Below are 7,417 nucleotides of genomic sequence, written 5' to 3' on the forward strand. Positions count from 1 at the left end.
CATATCCACCGAGGATATTACAAGGGTCATCCAATTTCAGAGAAATATATGATTGTGACGGGTGCAAACTTGTAGCAAATGGCAAAATGCGCTGCAAACCCACAAGCACAAAAGACAAATGCAAGAGAAAAACACTGCAAGAAGAATTCTGCAATCGCAGCGTTTTTCTTTTGCAGCGTCTGTTACTTGTTACTTTTCAGACCTGCTGGTCACAACAAGGCATTTTAAAAAAGAAAACCTGTTGCTTGAAAGTATAAACATTTATCTTAGTCATGAGCGCCACAAATCTGGCCTTTATTATAGAGCAGCAAAAAGGAGGAACTACCATGATGTTGGGATTTTCTTCAACAGGAGCAGGGAAGCTGGAAGGAGCTACACACACAGTTGGATTTTTCTGAATTTCTCAGTTTGACGTCATTTAAGTGCTTTAAAATCTAAAAATGTTTTTCATATCCTTACAAGAGCCATCCATAATTGTGCAGGATGAGGTTCAAACCCCGTTTCATTTACCCTTGGGAGGAAAATGTTTTCTTCTTGCAGTTTCATTAAAGCTTAACATTTTAAGTTTTGGTCAGTTTTATTTTTTAACTGAACAGGCAGTAGATCTCATAAAGTGTCTATTTCCCTTATATAACTTTAAAGTTTCAAAACAGCAGAAGTTTCCCAGTCAAAAAAGTTAAATTCACAAACACACCAGGGTGGCCGAAGTCCAGAGCCCAGTGCATATTGGGAAATCAGCTGCAAGTCCCTCTCCTACATGCAGGTGACAGCTGGCCTCTCCAGGCTAACGCAGCATCAAACCCAGAATGCATGAACTGCTTATTCTGCAGGAGGCCGCTTGCTATTTTTATCTCTTTTAATAAAACCGAGGCAAGGAAAAATAGGGAATTCAGCTTTAGGGATGGAGGTTTGGGTGGTGGTGGGTGGGCCTAGTGCATAACCAGCATGGGACCTGTGCCATGCAGCTGATTTGGCAAACTGCACCAAGGCTTTTTTTTTTTTTTTTTTTTTTTCTTCCAGCTTTAAGTTTCTCTACCCAGATGGAAGCTGAACTAATAAATTTACATGATAGCAGCTTGCCATTAAATTTCTCTAACGTAATTGCCTAGTTTTTAATTGTCTGCATTCATATAAATGGTTGGAGGAAACCAGCTGGCTATCTATTTGTAAAAAAATATATATACATTTTTAAAAAGCTACATGATCTTATACAGGGAAGTCGCGATTGTTAGGTAAGGTGGACCTGTTCTGAAGAAAATAACATTGTTTGCTCTATCCTGATTGTGATGTGGAAAACTTCAGCTAGTTCAAAAAGTGAAACAGAATCTGACCAAATTATTCTAAAAGAATGTTTCATTAGATGGTGCCACCTGTATCTACCAAGGTATTTCAATCCAAGGAGGTTGAGATTATACTTTCTCTGAGAGCTTTACAAACAAATAATGCAAAAAGAGGTAGTTTATTTTAAAGTTTTCAGTGATTTCTTTTTTTTTACTTTTTTTTATAACTGTTTTTTAGGGAGGAATTATAATGCAAAATACAATCTCTCTGACTGTGAATAACAATTTGGTGCACACGTTTGAATTCATTGTACTTTTTTTTTTTTTTTATCCACATACCTACACCCTGACTAATATTTGGGTACATTTCCCTTTAGCAATTTGCATTTTGACCAAATACTTTATGTAGCCATCAGCTAGCTCCTGACATGATTCTGACTGGACATTTAATCATTCCTTTCAATATTTTTCAATTGAACTCAAGTCAGCACTTTAAGGAGGCCATTCCAGGAGATGTTAGCAAGCTTTATTTCTGCATAAACTCTTAACTGCATTAAGGTAGCTAAGGTGTTAGTTGTATCCTTTTACCAGACTAACATGACAGTAAAATTTGAACTTTATTTAAAATTTTGCAGTAATGTAAATCTTTCTCAGAAACATTAGTTTGAATATTGCATGTTCTTCAGCGCTTACCAAAACATTTAGGAAACAATGCAAGAACTCCCATATTATTATAGAAATTACCTCTTTCTGCTTCTTTTTTCCTTGTAACAACTGACTAGTCTCCACACTTCCTGTTGCCAAAACTGAATCTGACTGCAGCCACAGGGGCTCTCGTGCCCATGCTGGTATTGTTTGTAAAGCAAGAGCTTGTGGCCAGCCGATAAGCCGAGAGCCCACGCTGGAGGTCAGCGCATGCCCGTGCCGTATAGTCAGATCGCCATTAAGATTGGAGAAGGTGGGTCAATGTGATAAGACCTGACAAGAACTATTGATGTGACATCAGTGATGGGACACTGGCTACATGTGCCTCAACCTTTTTCCAGCAGGGGATTTTTAGGGTTAAACTGGTCTGGTTTCAGGGATCAGAATATTAAGAATGCATTTTCTGCTAGTTGTCAAAATATCTGAATGATGCTTGTGTTTCCACTTAGGTTTGAGTTTCAAACTCACAAAACTGACAGTCTGCCGCTATTAACCCGTAATGATATAAATTACAATAATCAGACAATGTTAAAAGAGACAAATATGGATCTAATCCAGCAATTCATACTCTATGTGAGAACCAAAATAAAACTCCCCGAATCTTATAAATTCCCTGTATATGTAAATGATGGCTTGCAACCCTCCATCAGTCAGACCTTTTTGAGCCAGACAGAAAAAAAGATTCTTCTAGAAAAACACGTGTGATGTGCAGGTTTTGAAGGACCGTGAGCACCCAAAGAAAAATATTCTCTTCTTTTTCAGTCTGAAAAAGCTGTATTACACCCGAATGGCTAATTAACTACTGCGTTGTTCAAAAGTATTTGTTGGACTTTTTCACATTTGTCACAATACAACCACAAACTTCATTATACACTGCTCAAAAAAATAAAGGGAACACTTAAACAACACAATATAACTCCAAGTAAATCAAACGTCTGTGAAATCAAACTGTCAACTTAGGAAGCAACACTGATTGACAATCAATTTCACAGCTGTTGTTCAAACTGAATAGACAACAGGGGGAAATCTTTGGTGATTAGCAACACACTCAATAAAGGAGTGGTTCTGCAAGTGGGGACCACACACCACTTCTCAGTACCTTTGCTTTCTGGCTGATGTTTTGGTCACTTTTGAATGTTGGTGGTGCTTTCACACTCGTGGTAGCATGAGACGGACTCTACAACCCACACAAGTGGCTCAGGTAGTGCAGCTCATCCAGGATGGCACATCAATGCGAGCTGTGGCAAGAAGGTTTGCTGTGTCTGTCAGCGTAGTGTCCAGAGCCTGGAGGCGCTACCAGGAGATGTGGAGGAGGCCGTAGGAGGGCAACAACCCAGCAGCAGGACCGCTACCACTGCCTTTGTGCAAGGAGGAACAGGAGGAGCCCTGCAATATGACCTCCAGCAGGCCACAAATGTGCATGTGTCTGCACAAACGGTTAGAAACTGACTCCATGAGGATGGTATGAGGGCCCAACGTCCACAAATGGGGGTTGTGCTCACAGCCCAACACCGTGCAGGATGCTTGGCATTTGCCAGAGAACACCAGGATTGGCAAATTCGCCACTGGCGCCCTGTGCTCTTCACAGATGAAAGCAGGTTCACACTGAGCACATGTGACAGAGTCTGGAGACACCGTGGAGAACGATCTGCTGCCTGCAACATCCTTCAGCATGACCGGTTTGGCAGTGGGTCAGTAATGGTGTGGGGTGGCATTTGGCCCTCCATGTGCTCATCAGAGGTCGCCTGACTGCCATTAGGTACCGAGATGAGATCCTCAGACCCCTTGTGAGACCATATGCTGGTGCAGTTGGCCCTGGGTTCCTCCTAATGCAGGACAATGCTAGACCTCATGTGGCTGGAGTGTGTCAGCAGTTCCTGCAAGATGAAGACATTGAAGCTATGGACTGGCCCACCCATTCCCCAGACCTGAATCTGATTGAGCTCATCTGGTACATCCTATCTCGCTCCATCCACCACAGACTGTCCAGGAGTTGGTGGATGCTTTAGTCCAGGTTTTGGAGGAAATCCCTCAGGAAACCATCCACCGTCTCATAAGGAGCATGCCCAGGCGTTGTAGGGAGGTCATACAGGCTCGTGAAGACCACACACAATACTGAGCCTCATTTTGACTTGTTTTAAGGACATTATATCAAAGTTGGATTAGCCTGTAGTGTGTTTTTCCACTTTAATTTTGTGTGTGACTCTGAATCAAGGCCTCCATTGGTTAATAAATTTGATTTTCATTGAAGATTTATGTGTGATTTTGTTGTCAGCACATTCAACTTTGTACAGAACAAAGTATTCAATGAGAATATTTCATTCATTCAGATCTAGGATGTGTTATTTGAGTGTTCCCTTTATTTATTTTTTTGAGCAGTGTATTTATTTGCATTTTATGTTATAGACCAACACAAAATGGTGACTAATAGAGAGGTGGAGAAAAAAAATAATCAAACAATTTCCAAGTCATGCAACAGGTTCTCAATTAGATTAAGGTCTGGACTTTGACTGGGTCATTTTAAAATATGAATTTTCTTTGAACTAAACTGTTTCATTGTAGCTCTGGTTGTATGTTCAGGGTTGTTGTCCTGCTGGAAGGTTAACCCCTACCCTGGTTTCAAGTCTTTTGAAGACTCTTAACAGGTTTTGTTCCAGGATCTGCCCAGTATTATGTCCATTTATCTCTCCAACAACTTTGATTATGTTAATTGTCCCTGCTGATGAAAAGTATCCCCTCACCATGATGCTACTACCACAATGTTTCTCCAAGGAGATGGTGTGTTCTGGATGACATGTAGCACTTTTTTGACCAGAACACATTGTTCCTCATGTTTCTTGTGTCTCCTTCATTGTTTGTGGAAAACTACAAGAAGGACCTTTTTATGACTTTCTTTTAACAATCAGCTTTCATCTTGCCTCTTTTCCATCAAGCTAGTTGCCCTGCCCACAAATTCTCTGATCTAAACTGTGGATCTCTGCAGCTCCTGCGGAAATGTTATGTTTTGGTAGGTTTTAAGTTGGTCTGTGCTCTTTCCATTTTTCAAATGATGGCTTCAACAGTGCTCTGTGGGATGTTGAAAACTTATATTTTATATTATTGTTTTATAAAGTAACTCTTTTTAAAATGTCTCCACAGCTTTATCCCTGACCTGTCTGCTGTGTTTTTGGCCTTCATGATGCTGTTTGATCACTAAGGTTAAACCTCTTGAGTCCACACTGCTGGACTTATACTAAGATATAACGTGACTTCTGAAGGCGGTTTGTTGTACTAGATTTTATTTAGTGGTATCAGAGGAAAATGGGCTAAATTCAAATTCATGGCATATATTTTAGATTTTTATTTGTAAAACATTTTAATAATCTTGTTTCGTTTTTCTTCCACTGCATAATTATGCACTATTTTCTCTTGATCTATCACACAAAATCATGATAAGTTACATTGAAGTATAGTTGAAACGTTACAAAAGTGGTATAAAGACATTTGTAAGGTATTGCATCTTGCATTTGTAAAAAAAAAAAAAACAAACAAACATAATGACCCAAAGCCTAAGGCAAAAATAATGCTCAAGTGGTTTCAGAGTTAGTCTCTAAAACCACTTCGTTGAGCTTCAGCTTCAACCCAGAAGATTTAAGTTTCTAAATGTTTTTATGCAATCTGTGAAAACTTGCTGAATATATATGCCTTTATTCATAGCCAACCTTTTGATGGTTTGAGACAGCTTGCACCCTTTGTTTGCCTCATCTTCTGTGTTTAGATCAAATGTAAGAATTGAAGACCTGATATGAACAAAGATCTGAACAGACGTAACTAATAAATCATGTTATCAGGGTCAAAAAGACAAAAGTTTAAAAAAATCACATGTAACTGGAATACTGTGATAACATGGTAGTGGTAACAGTTTCTGAGGTTTTTCACAGAACCAACCTATGGAGGTCATTCGCTGTAGATCGTTTTTCTGTATTCTTAACAGATGCAAGCTTTCAAACTGGCAAAAATAGAACAAAATGTTGTTTTTTTTGCTTTGCTCTCTGCTTTTTTTAAAACTGCAGTTTACATTCATGTGATTAGTCCCTAATCCATTCGCTTACTGCAAGCTCTGCCTGCCACAGCTATTTCACAGATAATTGGAGATGCATTTAACAGCCTGTGACAAAGAGACAGACTTCAAGGTGGGAAATTCACAGCATCCTAAAATATCCTGAATATTAGAGCACGATGACTTTGTTGTGACTCTCACTTCTTCTTAATCATACCCATCAATCTCCCAACAATAGGAAATGAACTCCTTATTCGCTTTTATGCAGCCTGTGAGCAGTGTCTGAGCTGTGTAATTATCTGTGTCAATAGCAATGATTGTTTGTTTTGACAGGTTATTCTTCACTTTATAATTTTAGACACTGAAAGTAGGTTTTGAAGCTACTAAAGGCTTTATTATTTTGAAATTGTCATTAAGAAGTCAGTTTTTCAAGCTTCTTGAACATATTTGTTTTCCAAAAACTCAGCTTTCGGAAAACATTGAATATGGAAATCTGCGCAGCATCCTTTAAAATGATCCTGTGGAAATCCTTATGAGTTGCATCATTTAAAAAGGTTTAGCTTGTTTTGACTAACTGGACCCACTAGTGTAGCTGTCTGCTGCTGTGGCATGTGTTTGACGTGCTTGAGCGTGACCGGTTAGGATGATCAGTTAGTGTATTGTGGTAAAATTGGGTAACAATGTGGCAACAACACTCACAGAGGCACAGTTTCAGATGGAAAACAAATGTTTGTGCCCTCTTTGATGGACAATATTAGAAATTGATTTATTTTCATAAAAATTTTTAAAACAATATTTCCAGTGTTCAATTATTGAGATGAGATTTTTTTTGTAATTTAGTAGTTGAAATAAGTAGCATAAAATGATCTACTTGCAGATCAGTGGTTTACATCTACTCACCTTGAGCATGAGATGTGATTGTAATTTTAGGCTTTTCAATGATTTGATTGAACCATTCTTTGCAAAGATTTAATGTTTAGAAAAAATACAACTGCCATGAGTTTTGAAAACAATTACTGGGTGCACAACTTTTTTGGGAGCATTTTATCTACTCCACATATGGTCAGAATTACACAGAGTGGTATACATGCAGTATACAAACACCACCATGAATATTTGGCTCATTTGATGTGCTTTGAGGATAATCTTACTGGCCCTGTCCCAATACCCGCACTTCCACCCTTGTGTCCCTGAATTGCTCGTTCCAGTTGATGGTTCGAGTGCGTAGTGTGTCCCAATAGCTAGCTTTCACGTGACGTCACATAGCTATGCCGCGAGAGCGCGGAATGCAGATGGAGGTCAGGAAGTGGTGCAGAGTGGTCCTTAGCCCCGCCCCCTCTGTGCCCTCAATCCGCCCTTCGGCGAAGCCTGCATCGAAGCGGACTTCACCGAA

Source organism: Girardinichthys multiradiatus, chromosome 14 (genome assembly GCF_021462225.1).
Source record: "Girardinichthys multiradiatus isolate DD_20200921_A chromosome 14, DD_fGirMul_XY1, whole genome shotgun sequence".
NCBI lineage: Eukaryota > Metazoa > Chordata > Actinopteri > Cyprinodontiformes > Goodeidae > Girardinichthys > Girardinichthys multiradiatus.